The 18,821-nt window shown below is 36.4% G+C and overlaps 1 protein-coding gene across 1 annotated transcript in view; it reads left to right on the top strand.

The window, feature by feature from the left end:
* Positions 1 to 18,821, top strand: part of SLC2A13 (solute carrier family 2 member 13) — a 425,762-nt gene that overhangs the window by 323,326 nt on the left and 83,615 nt on the right. The gene's annotated exons all lie outside the window — the stretch shown is intronic.

The following is an 18,821-nucleotide window of genomic DNA, read 5'->3' as shown; positions in this document are numbered from 1 at the left end:
TGTGTAGGGGTACTTAATTTATAGTGATTGATACTCAAAGCTCAGCATATCTTGAGCATGCCATATTATTAAGTAGCTGATAATACAAATCAGTCCTTTATTCCCCTGCTTTTCACTTGATACATCTAGAGTAACTGGCATTTTTCTCCATGTGCATCTAAATTGCATAGTTACCGGTTTTTGTGGAAACCTGTTACTCCTTGGCAATTAACATTGATCATTATGTAAATTCTATGCTAATTTCATCATAGAACAAAATTTTTTGAAATGATGTTGTACATTACAACCAACTTGCTGGTAGATAATAAAGTTTCCACCCTTCACAGAGGTTAAAAATGTACTGCTCATTTTTATAATTATCAATGAATCATAAAGTCATTGCCAGTAGCCCAGATGAGGGTCAGAATTTAATTTTTTAAGCTTCTTATTCCCCTTTCTTTTGTTTGATTTTGATTTTTATGATAAATGCATGCTGATTAGTCTTTTCAAATCAGGAATAAAAATTATTTCATTGAGAGTACTTATTAGCATTTTCTAGTTCATTCATTTTGAAAGCAAAGGAAATCTTTATTTTATTTAAATTGATTAGTATTTATATAAATGTTTAACTTTGTGGGACCTAAATATTTAGTTCTTCCTGATTTTTAATTTTTATCATTGTGAAATTGATTTGTGACTATGTCAGTTAGATATCTTCACAGAATTTTAGTGTAAAATAATAAATATTTGAAATTTAAGATAGTAGTTTATCCCTCAAAACAATAAATCCCTCAAATCTTGGCCTGTGTAATCAAATTCAGCAAGAAAGTATATTATCCTTACTCATATATGCTATGCAATTGTGTGTTGTATTATAGAAAAACCACTAGTAAATGAACGTATAAATTCTTGGCAGTTAACACATACTAATGTTTACACAGTTATAACTATTTGTTAACTTTATTTTCATCTTTCATATTATATAAGTGTATAATGTATGTGTGTGATGGCTTGCTATAAATTATAAAAATAAACTTCAGAAATCTAAACAGGCTAAATTTAATATTACTGCTTTTCATCTTGCAAATGTGTGTACCAAAGTGGTCTTACATTCTTATGCAAACTGAGAGTGCCATTTTCAGTTCAACTACAGAAGAATTACAAGAGGAGTTAGAGTGTTGTACTTTTTTAATATCTATTCTACTAATGTCTATAGGCCACCTTATTTTACTTAATCCCTAGATTGTTGAAAAATATATCACTGCAGTAGAGGAACTCAGTATTTTAAAGAGCCATTCATCTAATTATGTTTTAAAGCAATTACTCCTTATTATAGAAGGCTTCCCAAAGCTGGGCAGTGAGGAACTGGTTGGAGTTAGATGGAATAAGCAGAGGAAGACAGCATCCCAGACAGAGGAAATAGCGTGTGTACAGAAACAGGAGAAAGCTTAATATTTTCTAGAAACTACAAGTACAGGATATTCTCTAGTTTCAGATACTCGATTTCACAAAATTCATATTTTCCATTTCATTGAACTATGTGCCTTATATGCCTAATTTTTTGGAGATGTTCTGTGGAACAGTAATTTTAATTTCTGGTATGGGAGCACTGAGAGTAAGAGAAAAGGCTAAGCCATGTAAGGGGGTCCTGAAGGTTCTCAAAAGTGCTTATGCTGAGCTTAGCAGAGCTGCATCAGCCCAGCTCAGAGGATCTACAACTGTCTCCTGTCCCTTTCCCTTTCTTTTCCAAGCAGAGGGGCTCACTTGCCAATCAGGGTCAGCGTCACCAGTGAGCATCAGTTCCCAGGGCCTGGCCCAATCACCCTCCCATCCCCTGCCTCTATTAGACAGTTAGGCATGTGGCGAGCTTTACCAGGGTCACCTGGGTTTGTAGAGGAGAACAGCCAAGGCCTCGCCCCCATGGTGGTCTCTGCTGCTGAGGCTGTGGAGGATAGTGAGGATAGAGACCCCCCACTCCCCACCCCCAGCAGCCTTGACAACACCTGCTCCAGGTGTCTGTCACAGGCTAGTTCAGAAGTTCAAAGAGCAGGGGCTTTCCAACCATCTTTCCCAGCCCTGTGGCAGAGAGGCAGAGGCCTGGAAAGGAGACACTTCCCAGGGAAGGCTCTATGGTAGTTCTTCTGTAGCAGATACCTCTCCTACTTTCAGATGCTGAATTTCAGACAAATTTTCAGAAATGAGATGCTGCCTATAATTCCATTTAGGAGACATATGGTGATCTCTAAACAGAAGTAGGAAATGGCAAGAAATAAAACCTGAAGAGACTGTTGGGAATTTAAGTTATAAGAAGTCATGTGTAAAAAAATCTACAAACAATAAATGCTGGAGAGGGTGTGGAGAAAAGGGAACCCTCTTGCACTGTTGGTGGGAGTGTAAATTGATACAGCCACTATGGAGAAAAGTATGGAGGTTCCTTAAAAAACTAAAAATAGAACTATCATATGACCCAGCAATCCCACTACTGGGCATATACCCTAAGAAAACCATAATTCAAAAAGAGTCATGTACCACAATGTTCATTACAGCTCTATTTACAATAGCCAGGACACGGAAGCAACCTAATTGTCCATCGACAGATGAATGGATAAAGAAGATGTGGCACATATATACAATGGAATATTACTCAGCATAAAAGAAACGAAATTGAGTTTTGTAGTGAGGTGGATGGACCTAGAGTCTGTCATACAGAGTGAAGTAAGTCAGAAAGAGAAAAACAAATACTGTATGCTAACACATATATATGGAATCTAAAAAAAAAAAAAAATGGTCATGAAGAATCTAGGGGCAGGACGGGAATAAAGAAGCAGACCTACTAGAGAATGGACTTGAGGACACGGGGAGGGGGAAGGGTAAGCTGGGGCAAAATGAGAGAGTGGCATGGACATATATACACTACCAAATGTAAAACCGATAGCTAGTGGGAAGCAGTCACATAGCACAGGGAGATCAGCTCAGTGCTTTGTGACCACCTAGAGGGGTGGGATAGGGAGGGTGGGAGGGAGACACAAGAGGGAGGAGATATGGGGATGTATGTATATGTAGAGCTGATTCACTTTGTTATAAAGCAGAAACTAACACACCATTGTAAGGCAATTATACTCCAATAAAGATTTAAAAAGAAAAAAAATTCATTTAAGACATCTTCTGTGGAAAAAAAAAAAGTCATGTATAAAGGTAATAAGATTTTGGACTCTCTCATTTAAAAAAAAATTATGTGAAGCTATTAAGAATATCATTATCAGATATGTGTTTTACAGAGGCCACTCTGGCAGCAAAGTAGAGATGGCAGAGGAGCAAACCTTTGGGTCTAAATTGAGACCTGAAGTGAAGGGATGGGCTCTTGTCAGGTCTTGGTGACTGGAATGACTTATTATTTACAAGTTAATGTTAATGTTACTTAACTGCCCAGTTTTTGTAGCTTGTCTTTCCAAATGGAAATTTGTAACTTGAAAGGAGGAATTATGTTTCCTGTTTTTTTTTTTTCTTGTTTTTTTTCCTCTCTGCTTTCTTCTTTATATACCTAGCAGCTAAAATCATGTCTTATATAATGTATTTGTTTACTGATTTAGCCAAGTATTGAGACTGATGTGTGCATGACTATGGTGTTGACATGTATTTTTCCTCTGTAACTGTAATAATTACATAAACTGATCTGAAATTCAATAAGAAATTTTTCCATCGGTCTTATGCCTACCTCAGCTAATTCAAGGTTTTCAAACAAGTCCATTGCAGTACTCTAAACCGCTCCTCAGTCCTGGTGATAACACTGATAATGCTTCATTGCTGTTTGATTGGATTCTTGCACTGAGCTTTCAGCACTTGTCTATTTTGTCCTGATAAACTCAATTTGAATTGAGTTATCAAGGAAGATGTGGAAAGACACAAGAATCTATAGATTTTAAACTGCAGGTCTAAAATAAATTTATATATATTACTGTTATATTAACTATATATTTATATATTAATAACAAAACAGAAGAAAAATACCCCTCTGAGAGAATTAAAAAAAAAAAAAAAAGTAAACAGAGCTTTGAAATCTAACCAGGAAAGAAAAGAGGGGAATGGCCATATAATTCTGAAAGTTAGGGTCTACAAGATCTTTGAGGATTAAAGTATTAAAAAATAAAGGCAACAAATTGAACATACAGTAGAAAAAGCTAAGAAATTTACACATAAATGAAACTCAAATAAATATGAATCTTTGAGACTCCAAGAGGGACACACATGGTAATTATTCTGTCAGAGAGAAATCAGAGCAACAGAAATTGTAGCACTAAAAAAGAAGCTTAATTGCTCCATTACCCTATAAGGAAGAGTCACAGAGGAACAATTTACCATCTCAGAGAGGTGCTGAAGTAAGATAGATGCAGTCATAAGCACCTCAAAAAACAGAATCACAAAGCAAAATAACCGTGACAAGCTAGAGCACTCACTGCCCTCATCGTCACCAAGCTGGAGTCTCACAGATGAGAGGCCAGCCATGAAGGCTCAGCCATTCTGGGGTGAGTGCAATTAACTGGGTGAAGCATTAACTCTTAGAGACTTTTAGGTCACCTTTCTTGGTGTCCAAGTAACTTGAAGGAACCAGCATGCTTGGTAAATGCCCCATTCACCACTAGACATTGACTGCATCACTGAGAAGATCCAGAATTACAAATATGCAATTATAGGTACACAGAGACACTATTAGGGATTTTTTTTCCCACTTTTTATTCTTTCATTTGGCCTCCATTACTGACCATTTACCAAGTGTTGTGCCAGCTGTTAAGAAAACAAAACATGAGATATAGCCCCTTGTCAGGAGCTGGCAATATCTTAGAATGGCTTTTATTTACATTTTGAACCCATACTCAAGTCTCATATCTTCAGAGATGTTGCGACTTGGGTAGAAGCTGATATTTCAGAATATATATATAGAAATTAGCAAAAATATGTTTTAAGCATTTGAATAAGTATTTTTCTATCAGTGAGGAATTGTGTTTGGCTGTGGATAACAAAAGAACCCAAAATAACTCTTAAACAAGAAAGGAGTTTCTTTCTTGCTCATGTAAGATAAATTCAAAGGCAGGGATTTTGGAATCATTGTGCTATACCTAGTGTCATCTGGGATCCAGGCACCTGTCTTTTTGCTGTACCCATATAAGTATTCTTCACAAGTTCATGAGGAAGGTCCAGGATGGCTGCAGGAGCACCACAGTCATGTCTGTGACACAGGCCAGAAGGACAAAATGTAGAAGGAGCAATGCTTCCTGGCTGAATCAGCTCCCTTTGAATTGAAGCCTTCCTGAAATCCCACACAATACTTCTCACAAGTCAGAATTAGTCCCCTGGTCATATCTAGTTTTAATGGAAACTGGGAAATGTATTCTTTTCTTCAGTGGTTGGGAGAGGAAGGGACAAGGGGCACAGTGTTCCCAGTTAAGAATCAGAATTCTCTTACAAAGGAGGAAGCAAAGAAGGAATCTAGGGATAGAACACTAACAATCTTTGACACAACAGTACTGGAGTTAACTTTATGGGACATGAATAGGTGGTTCTGCTTGACAGCAGGAAGGATGAATTAACTGATTAAATAGGGCTCTAGCTACTTACTTTTTTTGGTTTCGTTCTCTTTATAGTGACTGGAAGTCTAAGGTCAGCTTTGCAGGTGGCAAGAAATATGGCCACATTAGATAATGTACCTCCAGCTTTGCAAGGGAGGAAGAATCATTACAGTCTCTTCATTTATTGCATTTCTTTTGGCCTTGGAAACCAGTGAAATAGCTGCTCTTTGTTGTGTGGTTTGCTCGTCTATTCAAAAGGAGTAATCATGTCAGCTACCATTTATCGTATAGTCACGATGTGCCAACTGCTGTGCTAAGGCTTACATGGATTCTCTCTTTTATCCTTCAGCAAAACGGAGGTAGATGGTATTATTTCCCCCATGTTACCAATGACACTGAGGCTTAAATAAGTTGAGTGAAGAAGTTTAGAAGATCATATCGCTTAGCAGACAGTAAAACTAGCTTTAAGTAAGAGCCCAGCTAGCACTACACTTATCATTCTGAAATTTACCAGTTAAGCAGCAGGATGCTTCTACTGACAGGTGTTACACACTCTTTGGGAAGTGGACAGTAATTCCTGATGATCAAAAGCCAGTAGGTCTAAAAATACCTATGTTGGTGTATTTTCACTCATTCAGTGTAATTGAGATTCTTTCTCTAAGAAACCATTTTTGTGAGTGGTAGTCTATTTGGGACTTAAAGAAGATTTATTTTTATTTCGTTCATTTATTTTTATTTCGTTCATTTATTTTCATTTACACGTATTTACTCTGCTCAGAAAATTCTTTTTCTGCTGTTAGCAGTATCATCATAGAACATCTTTGCTATAAAAGCAAGTGCTTAACATAAAGTGAAATCATTCTTAAGTGTTTTAAATGATTCACTACCTTTGGTTTCCTTTGAGCAGAGTGGCCTTAACCACATAGTTTTGAATTTGAGTATCTGATGCAAGTTTAATTGTAGTTTTTATTTTGTTTAGTTGGTTTGTGGTGAGTGTTGTTTTTTAGGCCTCTGTTACACAGATAGATAAATATGGAGAAAGTAATTTAAGAAAAGAAACAAAGAGATGAGTTGCACTCACAAAGAAATACCTTTTGGGCAAATTAGACTGTACCTATACACTCAGATGAGAAAAAAAAAAAAAGACTATGAAAGCTGTTCTCTTCTTATCTTCCTTCTTTAGTTATGGAGAGATGTATGATATGTGTGAATCTGAATATTTTCCTTAGAGAGGAAGAATCACTGTGTGCTGGTATTAGTATTTTGACCCAACCCCTGACATCACTTTACTGGTTCCTATTGGTTTCATCTACTTTGAATTCTTTTTATTTTGTAAAATGCTGTCAGTGAGGCAGGTTCTAGTTTGAAAGAGCACATGATCACACTAGAGTTGCAGGCATCAAAGGACATAATCATGTCCAGAGAGATGACGTCCAGGCCACCTCATTTCATCTCCATGAAGCAGCGCAACTTCCAAATCAAGCATCATTCTGGGGCTTCAGGGCTGATTGTTTCTCTCACTCTCCAAGTAAAACTCACTTTGTCCTTCACGTTCAAACATATCATTTCCTATGAAAATCAAAAAGTCCTCCAAGCAACCATGGAAGAGCTGATAAGCAAAGCCAAATAAACCAAAATGTATTTTACCTCCTGATTTTGTTTTCTCTGTGTGAAGCACTTGCCAGTATGTTAAACATAGTGCCAGGTGTTGTAGGGTTTGATGAAAAATATAAAACAGGCTTGATCACCAAGTTTCTTTCTTGCTGCATAAGGAGATACTTGGGTAATACTTAAAATATAATTGTGAATTATCAAAGCAAATGAACAAACAAAAATGGGTCCCCCAAAGAGAGGCAGTTTTAAGAAGTGTTTGCACAGATGGATAAAAAAAATATTGTTATTTTAAAACAACCTATTTTTTCGTGTTGACCTAAAGAAAATATATGAAAGTCAATATAACCATGTATTCACAAAGAATGCAGATACTATACTATATATTCACATTTCACTTTTTATACTCCAAACAGTGAAAGTTAACAACAGACCTAGACCTTGAAATATTGGAAAGCTCTCAATAAGTAGAAGAGCTAGTGTTAGGAGCACTATGCAGAAATCAGCAACTCATATCTGGTGGTGTGATTAGTTAAATGCATATCTTAGGAGTGTGTTATACAGCTTTTTAGGGACAGTGTTTATACAAATACAATCACAAATACATAAAATAAGGCTTATATAAAAGTCTTCAAATGGTAATGATGAGCCCCAAACAAAACTGTGTTCTTACATTATTTTTATTTATTATTATTTTGGTAAAACTATGTGACTTAATATAAAGTATCTGTCAACAAAATAGTGATCAGTTTGTAACTCTTCAATAAAATCACGTGTCAATAATCATATTACTGTAGCTGATAACCAGGATGATACATAAATAATTTCAGCTGTTATAGCAGTCAGGTTAGGAAAGGCATTACCTTATAACACACACACAAAAAAAGAAAAACACCAAAATATTAGTGGTTTAAAGCAATAAAGGCTCTGCTCATGTCTCAGGAACCTAGGCTAATGGAAGTTCCCACATTTTATGATGCCACCTCTTACCTCAAGGCTTTAGGATTCATCGCAGAGATAAATAGTGACCTACCACTATTACTTACTCACAATATATGACCACAGCTAGTCACTTGGCTGCTCCTAACTTCAAGAGGATAGGGAATTATAATCCTCCATAAACCTTGAAATGGAGGGCAACGAGACATTGGTGAACATTACTTGTATCTTCCCACAATTTATTTGCTGCTTTTATTGGCCAAGATTCCCTATCATTCTTTCTGCAGAAAGGCGTAAAGAATTTTCTTTCTGCTGATTGATAGCACTGTTATCTGGAAAACATCTTCTTTTTTGGTGGTACCCATTAAAAATGACAAAGTTCTTCAGTTGACTACTGCTCTGGAAAAATTGATGACATTCAAGACTATGCCTGTACCAGTACAATTGGTTGAAGATTAAATATCAGAACATGAAACATGTTTGACATGCATGAAACAGTTTGTCAGTTTTCAAAGCATTAAACATAGAGTTATCTACCATGGGACCCAGCAATTCCACTCCTAGGCATATACTCAAAAGAATTTTTTAAAACGCTCACATAAAACCTTGTACACAAATGTTTCTAGCAGCATTATTCATAATAGCCAAAAAGTAGAAATAACCCAATTGTTCCATCAGCTGATGAATGGATAAACAAAATATGGTATATCCACACAATGAAATATTACACAGCTATAGAAAAGAATGAAGTACTAAAATTTGGATGAACCTTGAAAACATCATATTGAAAGAAGCCAGAAACAGAAGACCACATATTATATGATTGCATTTATATACAGAAATCTGTTGAGACATGCAGTAGTTTAGTGGGTGCCATGAAATGGTGAGAGGTGGAAATTGGGAGATATGAGGTTTATTTTGGGTGTTGGAAATTTTCTGGAATTGGATAGTGGTGATGGTTGCACAACTCTGAATATAATAAAAATTACTGAATTGTAAACTCTAAAATGGTTAAAATAGTAAATTTTATATTATGTGAGTTTTTTCTCAATAAAAAATTTTAATTAAAATAAAAGTATGTGCCATAGTGGTCACCACTTTTCCAAATTGTGTTGACCTCTCTGCCTTCATTTTCCTGGGAGTGTAACCACTGCTTCGTATGCTCTCTACACAAGACAACAGAAGATTCCAAATCATCTATGCAGAATAAGTATTTATTTTATCTATCACAATGTCAGTATCTTCAATATGCTAATCAATTTTCTCACAAGGATAACTTTAAATTTCAACAAATTAAAGGCTAAGTAGAGTAAAAATTGCGTTTGGAGTCAGAGAACCTGCATTAGGGACATGAGCAAGGCTTGCTTTTCTGAGCTTTGGTTTTCTCATCTGTAAAGTAGGAATTTTAATGCATACCTCACCAACTTGTTGGAAAGACCAGATGACACAGTGTATGTGAAAGTGCTTTGTAAACTTTACACTGCTATAGAAGCTGTAGTTCTTTTCTTTCCAATATTAATTTTAGCATATTTCCTTTAAAACTTTTAGCCTATTTCACTTTAAATAAACTTATAAAAATCTGGGCATTTGGAGTCAATACACTTAGGTCTGAATTCCGGCTCTGCCACATTTTAGCTGTGTGACCTTGCTTAGATAGCTTAATCTCTCTAAATGTCAGGTTTCTCATCTAACAAAAAGGAAAGTAAAGCATCTCTCATAAAGCCCATGTAAGGATTAACTAAGCACATGTACAGTGTTCTGCATGTGGTGAGCTCTGTGATAGCGCCACAATAAAACACACCCTCCACAATTCTCTTCAAATCTACAAATGCTAATCGACTTGGTCTGTTGGCAAACCTAAAAATTCCAATCTCTTAATGTTTCTTCTAATATTTTTTCTGTCCCATCAAAATGAATAACATATACTGTCACCAGAGAAGATGAATTACTGTTTTTTTCCTTTGAAGGTGACATGTTGCACACTAATTATATTGTATTTGGGTGCCTATGTGTTGATTACCAAATAGTATTGTAAATCTGAATTTACTCTCAACTTATAGACTGAAAAATTTGTATTTAAATACGTGTGCATATATATATATATATATATACACACACACACAGATTTACTTACATAAATACACATATGTACGTATATAAACACATGCATATACATGTCATCTTATATTTGCAAAGTTGGAATTGAGGGTTTTGTTTTTAAGTATGTTGACCAAAAGTTTATGTAGTATAATAGGAAAGCACTTAGCCCTATTGAAGGTGATGGGCTTGGCAGATAGAACTCTCTTCTTCTACCCCCCTCCCCTTTAGAGAGTTTATTGGTGTACTTTTCTGAGATAAAATAGGAGAACAAATCCAAGAATTCATAAAAGAAGGTTAGACAATCAGTGACTAGAAATTAGAGCCTAAAGTACTAATAAAATTTTTTTTTTAAAAAAAGAAACCCACTCTGACAAATCAGCTAAACTTTCCTTATTTAATAGCACCGAAGAGCAAGATCCTGTGCTTGCTTTTAATCAGCAAGCCTCACTTCTGTGAATTACTTTTTGCCTCTAACTCAGGAATCCACTGCTTTTTCAGCCTCAGTTTCTAAGGGGAAGTGATGAGAAATATGACTGTGTTCCAAAAGGTTGCAGCAAATTATATGTGGATTTGATCTGAGAGCCATGAATTGTAAGGAACAATTCATAGCTTGATTTCAAGCTTCAACCCTATGATCTCATGGACCAAGATGTGGTGAATGAGATGTCACTTCTCTAATGGAACTGCAGGGAGAACTACCAAATCTGTTGTCAATATAAGTGACATTCATTCATCCCTTTATTTACACAACAGGTATTTATTGAACACTTAGCTATCAGGCAACATGGAAATCACTAGGAATAAAAGATGTACAAGACAAAAGTCTCTACCTTGAAAAGGTCACAGTGCATTAAGGGAAGGCAAACATATCACAAACCCTTAGAGAAATGGTGGGATGGGCAGTAATAATAATAGACTTTTGTGATCCTCTGATAACATAGTGATACATCTAATTCTGCTGGGGTCTGAGTTTCACAGAGGAGGTGATGCCAAATATGAGTCTCGAGGCAAATGTGTAGGAAAACAAAGGTGGAAAGTAATAGTTCAGACAGAGAAAACATTACGAGGAAAAACATAAGAACATGTCATATTCTGAATCCTGCAGTTTGTATGGAATGGCTACAACCCATGACATCTGTGGAGAAATAGCACAAAAGATTGACAAGAAGGGACTAGATCATGCCATAATAAGATTGGTCTTCATCCTATAGGCAATGGAAAGCTATTGCAGGATTTAAACAAGAGAGAGTTTGGATCAGGTTAGATTTAGGACAATGTAGAAGATGAAGTGGAAGGAGTCTAGAAGCAGGAAGACTCAGTAGAAGACTATTGGAAGAGTTCAGGTGAGAGGTGGCAAGTTCAAGTCAAAGTCCCAGTGAGAAGTGGTAAGAATGGAGAGTAGAGAAACTACACATGCTTTGGAGATAGACATGATGGAGTTGTAACTATTTAAATGTGAGTGGTCTCAGATCATGCTCAGGTTATTAAATTGTGAGACACAGAAGAGCAGTAGGAAAGCTTTGAGGGGAAAGTCAAAGGTGGAGTTTTAGGTACTTGTGAACATTCAGAAAATTGGGTGGTGGAAATATGGGTCTGGCACTTAGGGAGGAGAAACAAACTAGAGAAACAGGTCATGGAGTCTCTGTGTATCACTGATAATAATGGTTGTGTACTGCTGATGTTTCCCAGCAAAAGTTATACAGAGTAATGAAAGAAGATTGCCAAGAACAGAACCAAGGAGAAAGAAAAGATGCATCAGTCTGAGAGGTGGAAGAAACATAAAGGGCATGGTGTCAAGGAATGAGAAAATTTTAGGAAAGAGGGAAAATGTTTAGGAAATTTTATCATAGAATGATAAGTTTAGGAAAGAAAAGCACCCAGAGTTAACAATGAGAAGATCACCAGCAATCTCTGTTAGGGCAGTTTTCATGAAGTGGTGAGGCATGACTTACTTCATAAAATCAGCACCAGTAGTCCCTAGCTTTTTAAATTAATTTCCAACGATTTACTTAAGTCCCCCAGAATTTCTTATTTTTAAAAAAATTCTCACAAGTTCCCTACTTTCACAGTCCAAATGAGGAGGGGGAGTCCCCTGACATCTACTGTCTGGCTGAGAAAGAAGGCAGGTGTCCTGGAGTTCTCTTTGCAGAACTCGTGAAGAAATCTGGCCCTGCAGAGAGCTACAAGCAAGGCCAGCTGTCCCCCCAGTAAGAGTAAACTGGATTCCAGGTTGCCTACTTGAAGGCAATGGGGACAGTTAGGAGTAAGGAGGGCATAGTAAGGAGTAGAGAAAATTTAGAATAGCTGTCTGGGAAACAGAGTGACATAATTACACAAAGTAGGGTATTAAACTCATGCATAAGGAATAAATGAGTGAACAGTTACCCACAGAGAATGAAAGTGGACCTGTGGCAATGGATTGTCCTAACACCTGCATTTACCACAACTGATTTTTTTTTTTAATTTAGGCCATGCCAAGACAGGCATTTTAAGACCACTGTTCTTAATGTTCTTATCTTATTGGATTTAAGGAGACATACTTAAAAACAAATGGACTGTTTTCTATAGGGCCAGATTCACACTCGACTTCACAGAGTAGAAACTTAAAATGTTTGAAATTAACCGAAATCAATTTTTAAAAGATTTTCTCAGGAGAGAGAAGAGGACACATTTGGTTAAGACCCTGAGTGCCATATGAAACATGTAAAAGATTGACTGAATGAAAATAGGCCATCCTTTCTCTCCCTTAGACACTAAGCCACCTTTTATTCTACTCTTTTTTACTTTAATTGGAAATATTTTAAGATTTTAGAACCAGTTTTTTTCTAAATATCTGAATACTTATTTTTCTCCCTTTCTAAAAAGAAATGTCAGAGATTAAAAAGTTAAATCTTCCTTCCTTGAAACTAGCAAGAAAAGAACTGTTTGGTTCTAATTGTAGTTATTGTCTGGATTATATATTTTCCAGTTTCATAGTAGAGTTTCTAGTGTGCTCTGCTAGTTTCCCCAGCAGTTTCATCCCCTAGTAGAACATTGGCTATTGTATATTCTCCCCAATTGAAAATATCCCCAGTCAAGAACAACAGCATGCATTCTGGGCACACTTATTTACCACAATTTCTCTCTAAATATCATAATGTCCTTTTACTACGAAATTTTGCAGGCTATGATGTAAAAAGAGCCCTCTCTCTGTGTGGCTCTTTTCTTTGGGCTTCAAGGAAATTGGCCCTTGCAGCTGCTGTTTCTGAAAGTGAGTTATCAAAATTACTAACCAGTTCCATTTAGGTTGTGGATTAAATGTTTGCAAATGGCAGCTTTAGCCTCTGACAATTTAAAAACTGGGCTTAGCTTAAAGTACCATCTGACACTAGCTTTTACCTTCTTTTAATTTTATTCCAAAAAATGACTCAAATATTCACTCCAAGCTACCCACCCCCCAAAATTATTTTCTATTAACGAGCAGAAACAGATTAATGAACCTACAGTGTGCCTTGATTTATAGAGCTACCATGCTTTGATTCATTCAATAAACATGCATTGGGTTGGGTATCTAGCCTACACTGGGGTGCTGCATTTGCAGAGTTCATAAGCATGGCCTTTTCCCTCAGGTCCTTGCAAACCAGTCAGTAAAGAACATTGTAAGTTCTACAATGGAGGTGTGCACAGAGCAGAGAGGAAGGCCATCACCATCAACTGTACTATATACTGACTTGTCTGAAGTTTAAAATATTTTGTATCAAAAGAGAGGGATCCCCATTTTATGTAATTAATTCAGCAATTCCTTTGATAAAACATAGCCCTTTTGTAAATGCTTTCTTAATTCGTTTCCTTTGTAACTTTAGAATTTCTTAAAGTAAGGCACACTAATAATTCTGCCCTTGAAATAAGTATGTAAGAGTAAATATTTGTGAGATGTTACAGCATCCTAATATGTTTTACGCTGTTAAAGTTTGTGTGAATTTAGAGTGAGAGTATATGTATTTCTTTTTCTTTCATGTAGAATCTTGCAACTGGGTGGGTTCTTAGAGATCATGTGCTCTTGGGATGGAAAACTTGAAGTCCAAAATTTAGAACTCACCAGGTCATACTGTGAAAGGGGACAAATAGGGCCTAATATACCAGTCTGCTTTTCACAAAAAAATATTTTAATCTATGCTTAGAATGTTCTTATGAGCATTGATTTAGTAACAATATATTTAGTAACAGAATATTTAAATTCTCAAATTTTATATTTAGAAAATCTCATGTAAATTTATCAGGTCATGTTCAAGAAAGCCTTAAAGAGCAAATCATGAATAAAAAATAGCCACTTCTAGAAGTTGTTCCTTTTTTCAACACTATTTGTTAAAGCCACAGTTTGATATATGCTCTCTGTAAAAGGTCAATTAGCAGATTCCCCAGGATATTTAAAGTTTTGTGTTATCTTCTAAATGTCAAGTTGAAGTTAGAAATGTTACATTTGGGAGAATTTTGCCATAAAATAGTCCAAATGATGAAAAACAAATATTCCAGGTCAAGGATAAGGGAGTGGTAGGGAATCATACTTTGCCTTCAGAAGCCTGAGAGGCTCCAAGGCCAGATCAGTTGGCCAATCAGTTCCCAACAGTGGCCCACTCCCTGAGATGGCAAGGAAATTGAATTCTTTTTAATATTTGGCCTCTTTTCACTGACCGACTCCATGAACTGGTGTGAAGTAGTACAAAAGAAAGTTTTTCATGCTTTTTTAATATGAGAAAGGCCAGAGCCTGCACATAAACTATGGGGTATGTTCTAGGAGAGGTCTAAAAGTATAAAGAGAAGAAAATAACCAATGGGACAAAGTGTTGGTCCTAGTGAAGACCAAGGGGAGTAAGATTAAAAGCTCTGATAGGATGACCTTTGAGCAATTCTTTTTCAGAGCCTGGAGGAAAACAGGCGAGGATAGATGTGGCTATAGATATCTTTGTTCACGTCTGAGTTTAAAGTTGAAAAAGTTCATTCCTAATCTCTTCAGTTTTCACTGGGAAGCAAGGCAAGGCCATTTTCAAAAAGATTTGTAGGAGGAAATAAGGATTGGGATTGTAGGAGAGTTGTGGGCATTTGGGATATCAGTTGTGGGAGTGGGGAAAATCACTGATTAGGGACAGGTAAAAGTTTCCTCTCAGCAGTGAGGATCCAGCTGCAGTTGAATACTGTGATTGTGGAGTTTCACCAATATGCCTGGTTATGTTAATTCTCCACCAGTGAAGAGCAACTTAGATGTAGAAAGTAAAAACATAGAAAGAAACAAACATAAAAGTTTATAGGTTGACTTTATAGGAGAACCTAAATACAAAAACGTTGAGGGTCTGGTGAAAGTGGTTAAAGTCGTTTACCATGAAAGTCTGACAGAGCAGGATGCAAAGCCATGAAGTTAGTGAAGCATCAGGAAAAAAGGAGTGTGGAAGATCTCTGAGACAGAAGAACAGTTATCCTAGGAGTAAAGAAGTAAGAGATCTTGAAGGAAAGGTATAAGAAATCTGTGTTTGTGATTAAGATCAGGGATCAGCAGACTTCCTGTAAAGGGTAAGATAGTAAATGTCTGTGGCTTTGCAGGCCATATGGATTCTGTTAGACTTCTCAACTCTGCCCTTGAAGTTGAAGGTATTCATAGATAAGTAAACAAATGGGCATGGCTATGTTTCAGTAAAACTTTATTTACAAAAACAGGGGGTGGTCTGTATTTGTCTCAAGGGCTATAGTTTGCTGACCCCTCTTCAAGATAATGACAATTACCAGGATGTGGAGGAAGTTAAGTGGAGGTGAAGGCTGATAGAAACCAAGGGGCCAAGATGCTTTAAGATTAGTATATTGTATATAAACCATCTAGATCTAACAGACATCTAGAGAACACTTCACCCAACAACAACAGAATAACACATTCTTCATAAATGTACAAGGAACATTCTCCAGGACAGATCATATGCTAGGCCACAAAGCGAGCCTTGGTAAATTTTAAAAGGATTGAAATAATACAGAGTATGTTCTCTGATCACAGTGGAGTGAAATTAGAAATCACAAATCACTAACAAAGAAATCTGGGAAATTCACAAGTATATGAAAATTAAATAATGCACTCCTCAATTGTTAATGGATCAAAGATGAAATCACAAGGGAAATTACAAAATACTTTGAGATGAATGAAAATGAAGACATAACACACCAAATATGGGATGCAATTAAAGCAGTGCTTAGGGGGAAATTTATAGCTATAAATGCCTACATTAAAAGGAGAAAAATATCACAATCAAAAATCTAATCTTTTATCTTAAGAGAAAGAAGGAGCAATAATCAGGTTTGAGATGACCTGAGGAGATGGAATGGGATGAAAGCCCAGATGGAGAAGTTGACCTCAGCTGAGAAGAATGGCTTCTCTTCATAACTGGAGCATAGGAAAGTAGAATGGTTTATATGTTTGCTATAAGATTATAAATTTCCCATCTTTACCACTTTCATCTGTTTTCTCTGTAAAGCTGAAGTTGAGGTCATTTGCAGAGAGTAAAGGGAAATGGAGCATTGTAGATTTGAGGAATAGTTTTTGTGTAGAATGGTTAAAATAGTCCTCCTATAGAGTTGACTAGAGAAAACTATTGAGAATTTCAGGCTGTTGAGGATCCTTTTGAGGCTGGTAGTAGTGTGTTACAGAGGAACTACTGATCTGCCGTGTTGTGTAATTCCTTCAACTGCATTTGGGTAGGTGGGTGAAGGCACAGAAAAGGCAAATGTTTGTGTTCATATATAGCTAGATGGGTGAAATGAGAAGATAAATAGGCAGGGAAATTTAGGATGTTGAAATGATGGGTCGTGGTCAATAAGCTAGTTAAGGACAGAACTAAAGAAAGGAAAAAGCTAAGGAATAGGGAGCAAATAGATCACTTAATTGGAGGTCACCAGGAGGTCTAATATACAAATCGGCTTCATGAGGGCAGAGAAACTGTTTTGTTCGCTAATGAGTCCCAGCCCCTGGAATAGTGCCTGGCACAGAGTAAGTGTAAAATATTTGTATTTGTTGCATGAATGATCATGGCAGAGCAGGGATCATTTAGGAAGAAAGCTGGAAGAATGGAAGGTTGTGGTCAGAGTTGGATGCTTGAATGGTGATAGAGAGGCAGAGCATTATGGGTAACACCTTGTATGTCTGACATGCACATACAGTAGGTTCTTGGTAACTATTAGTCTTTATCATTAAGTTTTTTGGCCTTTTATAGGAAATAAGTATTTTTTGAGAAATTAAGTAGAGAGTCACTTCTCTACAAATGGATGAATTGACATTTCCCAAATAAGTATCATTTAAAGCCATTGAAGCAATCAAAGTTGTTAATTCTACCTCATATGGACAGAATAAAAAAGCAAACAAACAAATAAATAAACAAAATACTAGTAGGAATGATCTTCCTTTCCAAATTAGCCTAGTCTAGTTCTCAAAGCCAGAAGCTCGGAATACTTCTTATGCTTTCTATTGTTTTATTTCGCTTATCACCAGTGTGGGAAATTTTAGATTCACAATACTGTATCACCTTTCTAAAGTGTATTGATCTTTTGGTAGGCTTTGAAAGACCTCTTTTTTGCTTTTAGAATACGATTGAAGTCTCATTAAAAATAGACTATTTGCAAAGGAAAGGTTTACAGACAGAGGCTGAAATGGCAATAATCTAATTTTTAAACAACGCCAGTTTTTTTCCATTTAGCTAAATGTATCAAAGAAGTATTTTGGTTTTGAGGATTCATGTCTTCTTTGGGTAACTTGTGGTAGTTCTTACCCTGTTTCTCTCCCACACCCCACTGTGTAATTACTTGTACACAGTAGATATTTAATAAGTCTGTATTGACTGTTCTTTAATTATGTATGGAGTTCGTTCAGGTTTTTTCTGTGAGATGTTATGGAAAAACCCGAATGAACTTTTTGGCCAACTCAAGAACAAGCAGTTCTCTGAAATGCCTTTCTCTCTACCTCTTTGCTGGGTAAATTTCTCTTATGATCCAGTTCAAATATCGTTTCTGAAATTATCCCCCACTCTTACAGGCGAATAATCAGGTCTCTGTCCTTAGAGTAGTTCTTAACTGTTTTCTATCATATTACCATTATTTACTGGTGTAGCTATTTCTCATCATTGCCTTTTATCTATCAAGGTGAGGGGACTTTAGCTTATTCACCTTAGGGTCTCCATACCTTGTGTGTGCCTGCTATGTATAAAGTGCTCCAGGTTTGTCTGGCAAATAGTATGACAGTGAGAAAACTCATTCTACAAGCACACTGTAGGCTTATGTTGGAAAACCCTGCCCTCTAAAGGATTTTGCCTCTTTAAAATTTTCCTGCATTTAGGATACTGCTGTTAGGTGAGCAATGATTAATTGGTTATGACTCTGTAATCCAATCAGTGGATGTAATTAACTTAGAGAAAAGTTAGCCTTTTTCCCTACACCAACTTTTTTTTCTTTTCTCTTTTTAAAAAAAAATTTACGGACTTCCCTGGTGGTCCAGTGGTTAAGACTCTGTGCTCCCAATGCAGGGTCCTGGGTTTGATCCCTGGTCGGGGAACTGAGATCCCACATGCCACATGGTGCAGCCTAAAAAATAAAAAAAAAATTATACAATTTTGAAAGGTTACA

This window comes from Balaenoptera musculus, chromosome 10 (genome assembly GCF_009873245.2).
Source record: "Balaenoptera musculus isolate JJ_BM4_2016_0621 chromosome 10, mBalMus1.pri.v3, whole genome shotgun sequence".
Lineage (NCBI taxonomy): Eukaryota > Metazoa > Chordata > Mammalia > Artiodactyla > Balaenopteridae > Balaenoptera > Balaenoptera musculus.
This window is presented reverse-complemented; position numbering and strand designations above follow the sequence as displayed.